This window comes from Ictidomys tridecemlineatus, chromosome 6, assembly GCF_052094955.1.
Source record: "Ictidomys tridecemlineatus isolate mIctTri1 chromosome 6, mIctTri1.hap1, whole genome shotgun sequence".
Classification (NCBI taxonomy): domain Eukaryota; kingdom Metazoa; phylum Chordata; class Mammalia; order Rodentia; family Sciuridae; genus Ictidomys; species Ictidomys tridecemlineatus.
Window position 1 is genome coordinate 94,696,019 of NC_135482.1, and position 19,169 is coordinate 94,715,187.

At 36.7% G+C, this 19,169-nt stretch overlaps 1 protein-coding gene across 1 annotated transcript in view; it reads left to right on the forward strand.

Annotated features, from left to right (window-relative positions):
• Nucleotides 1-19,169, forward strand: part of Dusp16 (dual specificity phosphatase 16) — a 91,052-nt gene that overhangs the window by 244 nt on the left and 71,639 nt on the right. The gene's annotated exons all lie outside the window — the stretch shown is intronic.

Here is a 19,169-nt window from a genome sequence, read left to right on the forward strand (position 1 = left end):
CGCTCGCGCCCCGCCGGCCCTGCCTTCGCGACTCTGCGGTCTCGGGAGTCCCGGCCGCGCTCCGGGGGGGCGGGGTGGGGGCGACGGCAGCCGTTCCGAAGCGGGGGGGGGTGCAGGCCTCGCCGGGAGGCCGGGCGGGAGGTGCGTGCGGGCTCGGGCCGGCCCCGCCGAGAGCGACTGCCGCCTGGGACGCGGCACCTTCGCGGGCGAAGCTGCTCACTTCCAGGCGCGAATGTTACACAACACGCCTGCCAAGTGGGGCCCCGGCCTGCCTCTTCCCATTATCCCGAATTCGCCTTTAATGTAGGCAGAGAGGCCACCTGGGTGGTGATGTGCTGCTCCCTTAAACTCAGCCAACTAACAACACAAACAAGAAAGAACCTCTCAACTTTGCTGCTGGGGCTCGGTCATGGCGTTGGCGACTCCGGTGCTCCAGACTTCCTAATTTATACTAGCCATAAAACGTGAGGAAAAAAAAAAAGCCCAGCCACGGCCGAGGATCTGTGTATCATGTGTTTCATGTGATAAAATACCACAGAGGAAAATATATATGCAAAACCTTAGTTTTCCGATGCTGCATTTATTTCCTAAAGGAAGCCGGTTATGAACCTGAGAAAATAGAGGTAGATCTTAAAATGAATGGATACTGCAAAATCCGAAGGAAGCTTATTAAATGTCGACTGCAAAGATCCTTGACTTTTTGAAGTCCTGGGTATCCCGGATTGTTTGGAGGAAGCACACCTCTAATCAGCCTATGATGAATAAGGTGGAGAGGAAAAACCTGTTGCATAATCTCATTTGCTGTGGGGCTTGCTGTTCCGTTCCCTTGAACCAAGGGGAAGTGAGTTAAGATGCAGGGTTTTAAAACTCTCTGAAGTTTTTATTTACCCAGTGCCGTGGCTGCCACTTTGCTTTAAAAGATTATAAGTAAATACTCTGCTCTTAAAAGTGAACCAAACCTATCAAACCTGTTTAGAAAATGACCAGGTATGTTTCTTTCTTGTCTTTCTGTGTGTGTGTGTGTGTGTGTGTGTGTGTGTGTGTGTGTGTGTGTGAGAGAGAGAGAGAGAGAGAGAGAGAGAGAGAGAGAGAGAGAGAATTTACTATTCATTAAAGACCTTGGTGACTACCATTTGGGGATCTGAGATTGTCAGGTTTTTTTTTGTTTTTTTTTTTTGGCCATGCTGTGATGCTGATAATACCTGTAGGTGACAGCTTTTTCCTTAAAAGTTACGCTGTTTAATCTACATCAAGAAAAGAAACGTTAAAAGTAAGGTAAAAGAAGAAAGGAATATTTGCCAGTTGAGTTAATAATTTTTTAATTACTTATTTTTCCTTGGGAATCATACATTGATGGACACAGTTTGGGAAGCTGAAATTAATTAAAGCTTGTGGAATTCTTTATTTGGTGAGGAAGCAGCCTAGAGAAGTAAATTGAAAAACTAAGAATTTATAACTGTATTTTATTCACAATGTGACTAGACACTGGGCAAGTTTTTGTCTTTGTTTAAAAATAAGCTGTGGAATTTACTGACTGAAGACATTGTGGAAAGTTGCTGTTTAATTTTTTTGTTAACATTTAGCAACTTATGTAAAAATTTGGGCCAAATAACCCCAGCTGAGTTCATTTTTAGGTAGGAAAAATAGAAGAGAGATTATTTTGAATCGTAGTAATGATGAATAAGTTCAAATGCTATAAAACTATATTCAGATATGTGGAAAAAAGTGTAAATTGTGGTAATGATATTTAATTTTTTTTTAGTTTTAACTTCTGATATGTCAGCAATTCAAAGTAAAATATCTGATTTGGCTTAAAATTGTACTTATTTTATTCAAGTATTTCAGTTAGTGCATAATTATGGAAGGGGCAAGGAACAGAACTACAGAATCATTCACTTTTGCTCCCTCTTCATTTTGGGAAGTCTGTGTCCTTTGGCTTAGCTTGGTGAATGTAATTGAGTTCTATAAAATAAAAATAGTCAATGTGAATTTGGGGGTTGTAAGTCTCTTTGGCCAAAAGCTTAATGGCATAAACAGAAGGGGGCAAAAGAGAAAATTCTGTTAACCCCATTCTTTTCCTTTTGCTTATCCACTCAAAAATTATTTGTGGCATGGCTGGGAGTAGAAGTGGAGCTAAGATCAGGGTTTAAGAGTAGTGGGTAGACTGGGGGTTTAGTGAGGCCCTGGGTTCAATCCTCAGTCTTCCCAACCCTCCAAAAAATTGAGTAGATCTGAGAAGCTTTGGACTTTAGCCTGAGTTTAGGAGAAGGGACAGGATTCTTTATTTTTGTTTGTTATAGTGCTGGGATCAAACCCAGGGCCTTACACATGCCAGGCAAGCACTCTCCCACTGAGTGACATTCCCAGTGAAGAGGAAGGATTGATGTTTGTTTTGAAGCTATTTTCTATATGTATGTGTATTGAGGGATTTAATTTCTTTTCTTTTTCTTTTTGGTACTGGGGATTGAACCCCAGGGGCACTTAACCACTGAGCCATATCTCAAGCTCTTTTTTGTATTTTATTTAGAGATAGGGTCTTGCTAAGTTGCTGAAGCTGTTTTAAACTTGGAATCCTCCTGCCTCAGCCTCTTGAGTTACTGGGATTACTTGCATGTGCCACCATGCCTGGCCTGGTGAATTTATTTATTTTTTTAAAGAAAGATTTACATGTTTTTTTTTCTCCTATTTTTAATCTTTATTTATTTTTATGTGGTGCTGAGGATTGAACTCAGTGCCTTGAATGTATGAGGCAAGCGCTCTACTGCTGAGCTATAGCCCCAGCCCCACTGGGGAATTTAAGTTAGTAGAGTTTTCAGATACGGGATTAATATATTGATGATATAGATTTGTATACCTGTTCAGTATTAAAGTTTTTGTTTTCAACTAATCATAAAATCCTACTAAATATTTTTGCTAGAATTACCAGTGGAATTTACCCTAGAAATCCAAATTTTCTTGTAGTATCTGGTAGAAATAGTTTTCTGTCATATATTATCTGCACTAAAAATTTCACTGGATTCAGTGTTTTTAAAATGCTTTGAGTTCTCATGCAAAAGGTACTTGTAAATTAATATAAACCCATTTGGATCAGTATACCAAGAGAAGTAGGAGATAAGTTGGGGGAAACGGAAAACAGACTTTATGAAAGATTTTAACAGATTGAAGGACCAAGTTAAAAACCATGGTTGATGCCTGAATGGCCTTAAAAAACAAAACAAAACTGCATCAAATTTTGAAACTGAGTCAGATATCCAGCATCATAAAAGAAAATCTTTCTAATGTTGGCTTAACCAAAACTTAATTAAGAAAGTAAATCTTGCCCAAAGCTGCATATGATGTATTCCAAAGCCAGATGTCATTTTCCCTTGATTTTGTTGTTGTGGATAATGTTATTTTTATGTTTCCTGAGACCAGATGATCAAGTTTTAGCTGTGTGAAGGGAGGTTCATAAAGATGTGTGGACTTAAAGAAACAGGCTTAGTTAGAAATTTAATCAAATAAATGGAGGAAACAAGAGTGGCTCAAAAGGAGGACCTAAGGCAGATTACTGAGGATAGGTACAAAGAAATAAAAAGGCTTGCCAGGAGTATGACCAGGAAAAAAGGGAACTGAATATGTCTTTGTATGAAAGGAAATAGGCAGAAATGGAAAAATACCTTCTGATACCTCAGCAACAAGAAAGGAGTAATGAAACGTCACCCCCTTCTAGATTAGGAATAGAAACTCCATTACAGGTACCACTCAAAATTCGTAAGATTTTTTATTACATAAAAAATTTATTCTGGGGGGGGGGAGGGGCTGGAGTTGTGGCTCAGTGGTAGAGTGCTCGTCTTGCATGCATGAGACCCTGGGTTTGATCCTCAGCACCACGTAAAAAATAAATGAGTGAAATAAAGGTATTGTGAATAAAATTTTAAAAAATTATTCTTGGGGGAGCTGGGGTTGTAGCTCAGTGGTAGAGTGTTTGCCTAGCACGTGTGAGGCACTGGGTTCGATCCACAGCACCCACATATAAATAAATAAACAAAATAAAGGCATTGTGTCCATCTACAACCAAATTTTTTAAAAAAATATTTAGTTTTTTAGGTGTAGATGGACATAACACAATGCCTTTAATTTTATGTGGTGGCTGAGGATCGAACCCGGGTCCCGCCCGTGCTAGGTGAGCGCTCTACTGCTGAGCCACAATCCCAGCCCTAAATTTTTTAAATAAAGTAAATTATGATCATGAAATATAATTATATGAGAATGTAAAACTTGAAATTTCCAGCGATAAATTCAGAATAGAAAATGACCCCTTCATTTTCTTGTCCTATTTTGAGTTATTTGGAAAGGAGGGATGAATTATAAAAAGTTGAAATTATTATCTCAATTAGATTTCTGGTTTAACTACAGACATAAGTTAAGCAAAACATTTATTAGAGGTACATAAAAGTTGGGGATACAGTTCTACTCTTAGAGCAGGATTAAAGAATTTTAAGTGAGGCATATACATATATATATATATACATACATACATATATATGTAAACAATTATCATACTGCTGATAAATATCACATTTATAAAGGAGAAAGAGATTGGAGGGTTGAGAAAGTAATCCTCAAAGTTGATAGAAAGAATGTTTACTTGTGTATGGAAGTTGAAAGAATGGTAATCACTTGAAAAAATGGTAATCATGTGTATGGAAGAAGGGAAGTGGGGGAAGTTATTCATCCACTTAATTATTTAGCAAATTTATATTGACCCTCTACTGAGGTCTAGACACTAGCCAACAGAGGAATATGAGATAGAGAAGGTTACTGTCTTTATGGAACTTAGAGTCTTATGGGGAGAAGACAGAAGGACAATAAATAATGACAACAAGCCAGGCATAGTGGCTTATACCTATAATCCCAGGAAGTTCCAGGCGGGAGCATCAAAAGTTTAAGGCCAGCCTCAGCAATTTAGCAAGGCCCTGAGCAACTTGGTGAGAACTTGTCTTAAAACAAAACAAAACAAAAAACCAAAACTGGAAGGGCCATAAACAAGTAAACAATACATGAAAAAACTGATGTCCAGTGGTGCCAAGTAGTGAAGATAACCTTCATCTTTAGTCTTGTTTTTGTGACTCTATTTAGATGGTACCTGCAAGCTTTGACTTGATTCCTCATTAACAATTTATTCACAGTTCTTTTGGTGCCATTTGCTAAGAATCTCAAGGGTTTTTTTTTTTTTTTTTTTTTGGTCCTTCTTGGTTTTGGGGCCATGGTGGTTACTGGGGAATCAAATCCTGGGGTTCTTTACACTGAACTACATCCCCTAAGTAGCTGAGGCTGCCCTCAGATTTGTGATCTTCCTATCTTACCGAGACCCTGGAGTTACCTGAATGGAGCTTATGTTTTTTTACAGTAAGGTTTATATTGTTGTTTTTTATTTAATTAGGGCTTTTATATATTGGTGTCTATTCTCTATTAGAAATAGTAGTCCTAATAGTACTCTAAAGGGAAGCTAAATTCTAAGGCTAATTTTTTTTTTTTGGAGCGGGGGTACTGGGGATTGAATCCAGGGCCTCATGCATGCTAAGCCAAATGCTCTCCCACTAGGCTACATCCCCAGCTCACTAATTTGTTTTAATGATACCATTTATGAGAGCATACAAAACAAGTTGTAGACAGTATAAGAACACTATTGGGCTTAGTGATCAGATAGGTATATAGGATAAGGGGAGAAGAATTCCTTTTTAGGACCTGTGCAATGTGGTATTGGAATGGAAGGGGAAATTTGGGTTATATTGTGCTCTTTTTAATTGTGTCTCCTTAAAGATTTGTATGGTTTCACTGAGAATATTACCTGTAACTTAATTTAAGCTTAATTTTTGTTGAGAGCCACAGCCGAGTCAGGATGGCGCCTGGCATTTGCCAGAAGGAGTGGTTGAAAGGTGATGCCAGCGAGATGATGATAATTAAGTTAAGATGATGATAATTAAGTTAAACTGTGTATAATTGCTGTGTCTGGATGATGCTGGCTTGAAACAGGCTGTGTATTTAGTTGTATATAGACCCCTGCTGTCCGGCAATAGGGCGGCTCCTACTGCCTCTGCTACTTTTGAGTTCTTGCGAGCCCGGATGAGGGCTGATAGAGTTCCTGGGGAGTGCGGGGAGTGCGGGGAGTGCACGTGCAGGGGAGTGCGCATGCAGTGCTGGTGGAGTTCGTGCAATAAAGGAGTTCCTGTTTGAATCTACCAGTGCCTCCTGGCGGCTCGGTTATTTTGTGCCCAGCCAGACTGCCAGCCAGACTGTGGCAAATTTTTTTCCTTATTATCTTCAAATAGTAGAAACCTGGGGGCGGGGGTGGGGTGGGGGGGGAGTGTTCTTACTGAAGTTATCTGACTGCCAGATTTATTTTGTTAGTTTTCAAGATGTTCTTTATAAGCGTCAACTAAAACCTTATCAGTGACTGTTTCAGGTTTTGGGGCACATTTACAGAGTGCTTCTCAAACTTTTTTTTTTTGTGTGTGTGTATGTATGTGTATGGTGCTGGGGATTGAACCCAGGGCCTTGTGCATGCTAGGCAAGCACTCTTCCAGCTAAGTTATATCCCCAGCCCCAGCAGCTTTAAACTTAAGAACAAATTATAGATGAAACTGACATAAGCAGTCTAGAAAGGGTTTTATATTAAGGGTATACATATTTCTCTGTAGAACCAAATCTCTCAAAAATTATTCATATATGTCTCTAACCAGGTTTCATCTACAACATATTCTTTTTTTTTTGGTACCAGGGATTGAACTTGGGGTGCTCAACCACTGAACCACATCTCCAGCCATTTTGTGTTTTATTTAGAGACAGGTTCTCACTGAATTGCTTAGCGCCTCACCATTGCTGAGGCTGGCTTTGAACTCGAGATTTTCCTGTCTCACCTTTCTGAGCCACTGGGATTACAGGCATTTGCCATGGCACCCGGCTCATCTACAACATATTCTGAAATACTTGTGATAAGATTATGGAAAACAAAACAATTTTAAGATGAGGTAGGAAATTATTTAGTGTTTTTTGATTTCTTTCTCAACTACATAATTTAGAAAAGAATTATAGAGCTGGGCATGGTGATACATGCCTGTAATACCAGTGATTTGGGAGACTGAGGTAGGAGGATTGTCGATGTGGAGGCTCGTCTCAGCAATTGAGCAAGGCACTGTCTCAATAAAAAGGGCTGGGAGAGGGCTGGGAGGGGAAGGGAGGTGGCATGGGGTTAGAAATGATGGTGGAATATGATGGACATTATTATCCAAAGTACAAGTATGAAGACACGAATTGGTGTGAATATTCTTTGTATACAACCAGATATGTGAAAAATTGTGTTCTATATGTGTAATAACAATTGTAATGCATTCTGCTGTCACATAAATAAAAAAAAATAGAATTAAAAAAAGGGCTGGGGGCTGGGGTTGTGGCTCAGAGGTAAAGTGATCGCCTAGCATGCGAGAGGTACTGGGTTCAATCCTCAGCACCACATGAAAATAAAATATATTGTGTCCACCTATAACTAAAAATAATCAATATTTATCAAAAAAAGTTTTTTAAAAAAGGGCTGGGAGTGTAGCTCAGTGGTAATGTGTCACTGGGTTAAATCTCCAGAACCAAAAATAAAAAGGAAAAAGAATTGTAGATATAAACCACAGGGGGTTTATATCTGACTTGTACCTCCCAAAAATCTTTGGGAAGGACAGTAGAATTCAGATTTGTTTTAATGTCTTTCTGGGAGTGGTGGTATAACTGCAGTTTATAAAGAAAAAAAAATGATAGATATACAACAAATCATAGTTGTATCGCCAGGTAGTTAATTTTAAATATATCCATTCTTCCCCTCAAAGTGAAGGGGAAAAGACGTGTAGAGAAGTATATACTACTTTTTGTTTGATTTGTATATAAAAATTTCAAATACCCATGTAGTATCCTAGGACAGTACCTACTATAGTAAGTTTGATAATTGTTTGCTGAATAAATTGAACTAATTCTCACAACTGTTATTTTTTATATAGTTCCATTATATCTGCAGCTGAGAGCACTGTTTTTTGAGCTATGTTGCAACCTACAGGGCAGTTGGGGGTGGGGGTTGAATTATGGCCTTGGCACCTGACTCTTGTTTCAGTAGGATGCTCCCACTGGAACCTGGCTGTGACCTCTCCTCTAGCTTTGACCCTGTGGCTGACCTGACTTCATCTTTTCTGAAATGGAGGGTGGTTGTTTCCTGTCACCTCTTTCTGCTCAGTCTAACAGCTCTTTCCCTCACTGAAGCAGCCGAGTTTCTCTTCTTCTGGTCACTTCTCAGAATACTCAAGGATCTGTGTCACTATGGTGATCCATTTTGTAGTGTGTTTTGTTTGTTTGGTTGGTGGAGAAGCACACTCCTCAGGAAGATGGTTCTTGACTGTTTTGTAAACTGTGTATGGTATATGAAGCATGGTGTTATTTCCTTCCTTCCTAGCTTTACTTAAAAATCTTGGGTTCACTTATAATACAAACCATCTAAAGACTAGCAAAGACTTAAAAAAAGACAAGAAATTAACCATAACATTTTTAGCTACAATAATGGTATTATGGTTATGTTGAATTTTCTCATCTGTTATGTGGAAGTATTTATAGGCAAAATGAAATGCTTATATTTGTTTCAAAAACTTAATGATAGTCACAATACAAGTGGGAGATAAAACAATATTGGAAAATTTCCAAACTTGTTGAATCTGGGTACAATTGTAGTTTGTTAGTATTTTCTGTATGATTGTATGCAAATACACTTAGTAATGGGTTGAATTGTATATTACCAATTATTAGTGTAGGGGAAGAAATTTAATATAGTAGAATAGAATGTAGTTGGACATTTGAGCTAATTTGAGAATCAAAAAATCTTCACTTGGCATTTTCTGTAAGTTCTTTTAGTTATAAAATATTAAGAATAGGGAAACTTGTAGAAACATCATAAATGTCTAAAACTCACCTTTGAGATTTTGTAATGATATGCCTTGCAGTTGTACAGTGCTTTGATGTATTTTGTCTTTTTTTTTTGATCTTCAGAATAAGACATGAGTTATTCACTTTACAGATGAGGAAACTGAGACCTTAGATTAATTTATTTAAATCCCAAAGCAAGAAAAAAATGGTACTAGAACTGAAATTATCTTCTGATTTGTATTCAGGTGCCCATTCTCTTATATACACACACTTTAAAGTGCCTTTTTTTTTTTTTTTTTGCGGATGTTGGGGGAGGGGGTGGGGAAAGAACTCAAGGGCACTCGACTACTGAGCCACATCCTCAGCCCTATTTTGTATTTTATTTAGAGACAGGGTCTCACTGAGTTGCTTAGCGCCTTGCTGTTGCTGAGATTGGCTTTGAATTTGTGATCCTCCTGTCTCAGGCTTCTAAGCCGCTAGGATTACAGGCATGCGCCACTGTGCCTGGCATAAGTGCCCTTTTTAATGGTGGTTTAAACTGTGTTTTTCAAACATTTTGATATCAAGAAACTCTAAAAATGATTGATCCCAAATATCTTTATGTGGACTATGTTTATAATTATTATTATTTTTTTTTTAAGAGAATGAGAGAGAATTTTTAATATTTATTAGTTCTCGGCGGACACAACATCTTTGTTGGTATGTGGTGCTGAGGATCGAACCCGGGCCGCATGCATGCCAGGCGAGCGAGCTACTGCTTGAGCCACATCCCCAGCCCCTGTTTATAATTATTTAACATATTAAAATTAAAACAGAAATGCTTAAAATATTTATAAATTTAAAAATAACATCAAAGGTCAGTATTTACAACATATATAAACAGTATTCCAGCTGGGTGTGATGGCTCATGCTTATAATCCCAGCTGTTCAGAGGCACTAAGGCAAGAGGATTGCAAGTTTGAGACCAGCCTCAGCAACTTGGGGAGACCCTGTCTCAAAAAAAAAAAAAAAGTCCTGGGGATTTTGTTCAGTGATATAGTGCCCCTGGATTCAACCCCTGGTACACACCCCCCAGCCCCCACCCCCCATGCCAAAAAAAAATTAAAAAATAAATATAGTGGAAAGGGTTGCATTGTTTTAAATGTATTGCTTAATAGAAGGTAGCTCTATTTGCATCACTGTTTTTATAGTCAATCTGTTTTTTTTTTTTGTTTTTAGCTTTTTGTTGGAAATCTTCAGATATCCACAGGGATGAAAAAAGGGGATAAGGAGAAGGGCAGAGTAGTATAACAGCTCCCATGGATCCAACAACCAGGATCCCATTGCCAGTCCCATCCCATTGTGTAATTGCTTCCGATTCCCTTATCTCATATTGCTTTCATTTTGTTTTGATATGCTGTTCTGGTTGAAATATATCAAGAAAACATGGATATACACAGACTCATAATTGGAAATGATGGAGTATTTTAGTAATCTTTTCATATAATTATGAATATTTCTTGTTATACCAAAATCTAGCAGGAAGTGGATTCTTAAGGGTTAGTTGTGTGTTGAATCTGAGACCATATGTATGAAATTTTTTTGTACCATTAATATCTTTTAATGGGTCTTTGATATGTGTGTAATTTTTTTAGTATCATGCATTGACCATTTGAAAAATAATGGCTTATTGAGTTATGCGTATCTTTCAGATTTTGACACATTTGATTACAAATTTGTTAAACACATTACATTCATTAATATAACCACTAGTCTTATCTAAACATCTTTAAGAACTGAAAAATGGATGTATCTTGATAGTGAGTTCAAGTACCATGTAAAAAAGAATTTTATACATTTTAAAAATCAATGATTTTTTCCTCATTTTTTTCCTAAAAAAATTTTATTGTCAACAACAAATGTTTTTTTAAGTTATAGATGGACCTAATAACTTTATTTTTATGCAGTGCTGAGGATCGAACACAGTGTCTCACACATGCTAGGCAAGCACTTTACTACTGAACTATGGCCCCAGCCCCCAAATAGTTTTTCTTGAAGAGGGAACTTACTTTATTAATTTTAAAGAAAATGTCTGCCAAACTTAAGTCTGAGTAGCTGTTAAGTTGTCTGCTAGTCATTCTTTTAAGCCAAACTGGCATTCTCTGAAAAAAGCTCATAACTCGGTTGCTTAAGTAGTTTTCTTTAAGACAGTGTATTTAGATGTGCAACTGAAAAGTACATACAGAATTTAAGTTCTCAAGACTGCAGGTTTAATAAAATTAATAGCTGTTTTATCAAGGACATTTCTAAGTGAAATAATTTTTAAAAGACTGATAGGAATGAAGAATAAACATCTTTCATTAGTTGTCAGAGTGATACATCATCATCACATACCATGTATCCTCTGGTATGACTATTGTACATTCATGAGAGAGTAAGAGTGAAAAAAATAGATAAAGATCTTTGTATTACCAAAAGTAGTTTTAGTGTTGGTGACCCCTTGAAGGGGGTGCTCCCTACTCCAGGTCTCTTGATAACACTTTGAAAATTTTTGGTATAAACTAGCAGAGCTATTTAGAGCAGTATGATGCACACATTTATATGAAAAAAATATTTTCATCCTAACTGGTTCATTTGTTAAGAAGAAGGGAATATGCTTATGTGTAGGATGAGCCAGGTGGCCCAGAGACCATCACAGGTACAAGGTCATATAAAATCAGTGTGGATGGAAAAACTGCAGACTGAAGGGAGGAATTGGTAAAACCACTTTTCAGTTTATAAAAAATGAGTACTTACTATCTTTTTTAAAACTAAAAAGCACTGAGCCCTTAAATGCACACATAACATGTTCATATTCATTTTTATACATTTTAAAAATCAGTGATTTTTTTTCCCTTAAAAGACAAGAGGGGAGAGAGGGTCACATATTTGAGAGGACAATGGAGTGCTCATGGCAGTTAGTTCCATCTAACTAGGATAGTTGTTAACACTCCGACACCCAGAGAGAGCCGAGGGATGACAAAACAAATGATGTTAGAAGAAATGGTAAGAAAAGGCTGAAGAGATTAGGCATTTTCAGTCTAGGCTGTGGACAGATAGTGGAGATAAGTATTGGAAAGCAGAGGAAGACTTCGGGATGAACTGGGTTCCCCCATGTGCTGGATACTGGAAGAATAGGGCCAGAAAAGTACAGAGTTAGATGCAACAGGAGTCATGGAGGTGAACATATATTTGAAAGATTTCCATCAAATATGGATAAAGTAGCTAGGTGAGTTGGCATTTGCCTATAATTCCAGTGACTTGGGAGGCTGAGGAAAGAGAATCCCAAGTTTGAGGCCAGCCTCAGCAACTTAGTGAGGTCCTAAACAACTTAGTGAGACTGTCTCAAAATGAGAATTAAAAAAGTGGTGGTGTTGTAGCTTAATGGTTAAGTGTCCTGGATTCAATATGTGGTACCAACAAGAACAGCAGCAAAATATGGCTAAAGTGGATAGTCTGTTTTTTAATTTCTTAGCAGTACTCAAATTCTACATATTCAGGTTTTTTTAATATACCTTCATTTTATTTATTTATTTTTATGTGGTGCTGAGGGTTGAACCAGGGCATTGCATGTGCTAGGCGAGCACTCTGCTGCTGAGCCACAACCCCAGCTCCCATATTCAGTTTTAATAGGGGAGAATAGCAGTACCATGAATTTGAAGGAGAGTTAGGTAAATCTCTAAATTTTGGTTACAAGCATTGGTATATTAAAATATCAGTTGGGTTAGGTTTGAGGATGCAAATTCACAAATGAAATTTTAATACTTTATTATATTTTACTGATAAGAAGTTGTGTGATCAAGGCTGGGGTTGGCACTCAGTGGTAGAGCTCTTGCCTTGCGTGTGTGAGGCCCTGGGTTCCATCCTCAATACTACATAAAAATAAATAAATAAAATAAAGACATTGTATCCATCTTAAAAAAAAAGTTGTAATTAAAGGAGACAGAAGAGTTTAAACAGTTATCATTTATCAATTTGTTGTATGGTACTTGTTTCCAAAAAGGATTTGGAATAGCAGAAGGAAAGATCAAAGTCTGTATTTAGGGGCAGACGTGATTCTAAGTCACATTTTCTTCCTACTGATTTTCTACTGATGACATTAATTTTAATAAAACTGTATAGCTAAGGTACTCTAACTGTAATTGGTGTCTTAATCATACAGGAGCAATATAGTCTCGTTACTCTTTAGTTGCTTATAGTATAAGCTCTGTGTGTGCGAGATAAGAGACTGGGCAGGAAAGTCACAGCATGCAACAGAAAAAACAATTTTTTTTTTTTTTAACACAAGACTGCTTTCAGCTATACTTAATAGAAAGCTACTACCAGAAGCTTAAACTATAGGCTATTTATTATTTTCTCAAGTAGTTCAGAGTTCAGTGATGAGTGGTCTGGGTTGGCTCCACTGCTCAGCAGTGTCTTCAAGGCCCTGGTTCTCCCAGTCCTTGATTACATCTTCTCATCTGTTGTTATCATGCTTATTGCTACCAGTTCACAAAATGGCTGCCTCAGCTTTAGCATCACAGCTTTTTCAAGGCAGGAAGGAGGAAGTGGACAGAGCAAGTAAGGCTTCCTCTTGGACCTGCCTAGTTAAAAACAAAAATCTTTCATGGAAACTCCCATCGATTTTCTCTTAAGTTTCATTTATTTGAATTTTTTCAAAAGACTGCCCCCACTCACAGAGGACCAAGGAGATGAATGTATGGCTAAGGGGAATGCAGTTACAATGGCTGGCTTAGCATCATGAGCTATATATCTCCTAGGCTGAGGCACACTGCTTCACAGGGCAAACTGGCCTTCTGTTAGCATTTTAGAGGGAAGAAATGTCTGTTAGGTAGCTCTATGTTTGTTAGATATGCAGAAAGGAAAGCACAAATAGTATTAAGTGACTTGCTCTAACAACTTTCCTGACTCTGGAGACAGTTTTTAGTGTTTCTCCCCAAATAAGGCTTTACTCATTTTCTTTTTTATTTTGGAGGAAGATCACAGAGACCTTTATCCCACTTAGTTATAGAGCTAATTTAGAGACAGTTGCATTTCAGTTGTCTCAACTGTAAAACAAAAACATTGCATTTGATAATCTCTGAAATAATTTTCAGTTCTAAAATCTTGTTTCTTTTTATCCTGTATTCTTACCATTTCACATTTTATTATCAAAAAAGTAGACAGGATTAGGAAGATGATATGAAAATGCGTGGTGCTTTTTGGTTATCTTGATTGCTGGGTAGTATCTCTAAAAAAGATCTTGATAAGAAAGAAGTTTAAAAGCTAATTTTATGTTTTGGCTTTTGGGCAGTTACTCATTTTCCAAATTTTCCATTGAAAATGAAAAAAAATTGTTCTTTTATTTTAATAAAGATATACATATGTGTGCATAGTCTATAAATATCCTCAGCACAGTATTCTGAGGAAATGCCTTCCTGTCCCATTATAGGACATTTTGGGCACTATTGTGAGAAACCAGTTCAGGCATCCCCTTTTGCTTGTTGGGCATTTGTTATTTGATAATAGTGCTCTTGCTGCATATTTACTTTAGATAAAATTAGACAACTAAAGAAATGTGATTCCCTTTGTGCAGTGAAGCAAATAAAATTTACTTAAATGAGGCAGAACCTTTGGTATTTTAGGTACCTTAAAGTGAGATTTTGATTCAAAGTGATGATCTGGTTCTTTATATGGTATTCTATCAAGGTTGAATGAATTTGGATATATAGCAAGTTGAAAATGACATTCCAACAAATGATGAAACATTGCACTACTTATAAAAGGGTCTGTTAAAAATAACTTAATCTAAAAAGTATTAATTTTATACCAAAAAAATTCCTACTGTATTTTATTTGTGGCTTATCAATATTGGGAGAGATAGGAAGTAGATGTAGTTGACTGAGGTATTTAAGGGGCCACAAGGCATTTACAATTTGGAGGATGTATTTTTTAAGAATAGAATGCATGTGTACACATGTACTTAACAGCAGCTTTAAATAGCTTAGGGACAATGTCTAATTTCATTACCACAGAATATCTAATATGGTTTAGAAACCTTTTTCTTCTACTGAAATCCTTTTTTAAAATTTTTTTGTTTTAATTAGTTATACATGACAGTAGAATGCATTTATGCACTTTGATATATCATACATAGATGGGATATAATTTCTCATTTTTCTGAGTGTACATGTTGCAGAATCCTATTGGTATGTAGTCATATATACATAAGGTAATAATATCTGTTTTATTCTACTATCTTTCCTATTCGCACCTCCCCCCTCACTTTCCTCTACCTAATCTAAGGTAACGCTATTCTTTCCTATTGTGCCCCCCCCCATTGTGAATTAGCATCTGCATATTAGAGAAAACATTCAGCCTTTGGTTTTGTGGGATTGGCTTATTCCACTTAGTATGATATTCTCCAACTCCAACCATTTACTGACTAATGTCATAATTTCAGTCTTTTTTAAAGCTGAGTTAAAATCCTTTTAAATATATAATTAAAGCAATTGTTTTCATCTTGCATCTTATGAATAACGAAGAACCTTGTTAATGTAAATATTTAGGAACCTTGATTTTTATAGCTTCTTGCTTGTATAACCAACAATAAAAATCATGTGTAGTGGAAAACCCCTTCTCTTGTATACCAGCAGTCTCAGCTGAAGGACAGACCTCTGCCATTTTGTGGCAAATCAGTGGCCTGTATTCCAGTGGTTGTTTCATTAGAGAATATAATTAATATTAAAGTGATACAATATATTTTGGGGGAATTTCTAAATGCCAAATATTGGGCAATATGGTATCTGTTTTCCAGGAAAAAATAGTTTTTAAAAATAATTTTTAATAAAAAGTGATTGTGAAATCAGTGGAGATTGTCATTATAGAAATGACCTTCATTCATTAAGCACTTTAGCTTCTGAGTCTCATAGGCATTTTTCGGACAAAAGATCCATTCTTTTGCCAATGATGTCCTTGTTGTTAGCATGAACTAGTATTTACTTAGTGATTTCTATGAGTAAGGTACAAGAAGGAATGCAAAGGAGATATGTATGGCCTTGGCCATTAAGGAATTTATATTTGGCACCAGCACCTCTATTATCTTCTCTTCATGGTTTAAACAAAACATCATAAAAGACTAATTTTTTGCCCTAGAGGCACCTTTTCTTGGGATTCACTACCCAAGTCTCCACTTTCTTAGATCAATAGTGATAAAGTCATTATTAGATATAGTGGATAGTCCACCTGAAGTTTTTTCCTTCTCTCCCATGATTGCAGACACTCTCCCTCCCTGTATTCTAAGAGCAGTGTTTTAGCTGGCTGCTGCTTTAGGATAGTTTTGCAGTTTTGGGCTCCTTTTGAAGTTTGGGAGGGAAACATAAAAAAAGATCGATTGCCATTTTTGGTTTTTCTTCTTCATTTTTTATTGTAATTTTAAAAATTCATCATTTAAATAATTTTTAAGTATATAATTCAGTAGTGGTATGTTCATATTGTTGTGATATAGATCTCCAGGATGCCTGTTTCTCTGAATTTGGCTATTTTAGATTTTTCATATAAATTGAATTACACAGAATTTGTTTTAGTTGTGTGTGTAGTTTGGCTTATTTCACTTAGCATAATGTTGTTAAAGTTTATACATGTTGTAGCTTGTAACAGTATTTTTTTTAAGACTGAGTAATATTCTTTTGTATATGTACCACATTTTATCCATTCATCCATAGACAGACATTTGAGTTGTTCTTCCCTCTTAGTATGAATAATGCTACTGTGAACACAAGTAGACAGAGATATCTCTTTGAGACCCTACTTTCAAAAAATTTTTTTGATGTGTACCAGAAGTGGAATTGTTGGATCGTATGATAGTTCTACTTTTAAGTTTTATGATCCATCAAAAGCGCACATGGGGGCTGGGGCTGTAGCTTAGTGGCAGAGCACTTGCCTAGCAAGCATGGGGCACTGGGTTTGATCCTTAGCACCACATAAACATAAACAAATAAAATAAAGGCATTCTGTTCATCTACAACTACTCCCCCGCAAAAAAAAAAAAAAAAAAAAAAACACATGTGGGTTCCAATTTCTCTGCTTCCTTGCTAACATTTGTTGTTTTCTGTATGTTTTTTTTAAAGTAGCCATCCTCATGATGTGAGAGGATAATTTATTGTGCCTTTGATTCATGTTTTTCGTATGATTGGTGATGTTCAGCATCTTTTCATATAATTGAGTATTACACATTATCTTTGGAAAAATGTCTCTAAGTTCTTTCTGCATTTTTTTAATAATGTTATTTGATTTTCCCTTGAGTTATAGGGAGCCTTTTTCTTTTTAAAAATCCAAAGGAGCTTAAAACTATTCACATGTCATATGTAATATAGTGCAGGGATATAAAGATGTTTCCATCTTTATATATTTCCATCTTTACTGCAGAGCAACCTCTCCTGTAATTGCTTATGACCAATACAGCTTGCTTAGCTTAGGGTTTTGTACTCTGATGCAGATTTAGAGGGTTAAGTTTCATTCTCTTCTTTCTCCCCTTTCCTGTCCCCTTCTCCCCTCAACTCCTCATTATCTAAAATCAGACAGATGGTTTTCTTCTAACTTAAAACTGTTTTGAAAGTGTTGCTTTTAGCTTGGTGTGGTGGTACATGCCTGTGATCATAGTACTCTGGTGGCTGAGGCTGGAGAATTGCAAGTTCAAAGCCATCTTGGGCAACTTAGCGAGACTCTGTCTCAAAAAATAAAAAGGCCTGGGGGTTTAGCTCAATTTTAGAGTGCCCCTGGACTCAGTCCTCCTTTGCTTGGGGGAAGGGGCTAAGTATTGTCTTCTACCATCTGACCAAAATAGCACCTAAAATTTCCTTGGGAACTCGGTAATATCTGACTTATAGACTGAGAAATCTTTGTTGCCACTCAGTATCTAATAGGTAGCTCTTTATCAAAGCTCTAGTGGAACTTTGGTTTTCTACTTTTAATATTATTTTCCTGTTACAGTACAACATCACCTCAGAATCCTGGGCCTAAAGGTTAGTTCTTTAATTGGTGCTGTACACAAGTCTACAGTAGGTCTATCATAGAATAGTAGAGCTTGTACTTGACCCTGCAGATACACAGCAGTGCTTTGCTTGCTTTCTTGCTTTTTAAAACGTACTCATGGTTATGAAGAAATAGAAACTACAAAGCTCACTGGAAAGTATATTTACTTTCTCAATTACATAGATCAAATAGTATAGCCAATCCAAATTCAGAGAATTTTAATTTCTGTAAGAATAGCTAGATTTCTAAGTGTTAAATGCCAGTTTTTTGTTAACATGTATTGTGCAATTTAGTGGAAAAACTCACTGTGACATTTTCATACATGATATATGTAGTACATTGATCATGTCCATCCTCTCTCATCTTCCTTTCTCTCCACCTCCCTTCCCAGTCTCTAACAGTTTCTCTACTGTCAGGTCTATTTAGTTTCTGCATGAAAGAAAACATGCAATACCTTGTTTTGACTTATTTTGTTTAATTTGATGTCTCTCAGTTCCATCTAAATGCAAATGATGTAGTTTCATTTTCTTTGTGGCTGAATAATATTCCATGATTTGTATATATACCACATTTTAAAAATCTTTTCTTCTAATAAGAGGCGCCTAGTCTGATTTCCTTTTCTTGGCTGTATGTGAATTAGGGCCACAGTTAGTTCAGGTATGTTGGCTTCATTTTCTTTGGGTGTATATCCACAGTGGTATAACTGGATCATGTAACAGTTCCATTTTTAGTTTTTTGTGGAACCTCTGTACTATTTTCTATAGTAGCTGTACTAATTTACATTCCCACCAATAGTATGTATTCTTTTTTCTCTACATCCTTGCCAGCATTTGTTATTTATTTTTTTATTTTTGAGAGTAGCTTTTTAGCTTGGGTGAGATGGAGTCTCAATGTAGTTTTTTATTTTTTGGGGTTGTAGATGGACACAATACCTTCCTTTTTATTTATTTATTTTTATATGGTGCTGAGGATTGAACCCAGTGCCTCACATGTGCCAGGCAAGCGCTCTACCACTGAGCCACAACCCCAACCCCTTAATGTAGTTTTGATTTGCATTTCCTTGATGCCTAAAGATGTTGAGTACTTTTTCATGTATATATTGACCTTTGTATTTCTCTCTCTCTCTCTCTCATTTTTTTTTTGGTACCAGGGATTGTACTTAGGGGCGTTTAACCACTGAGCCACATCCCCAGCCCTTTATTATTATT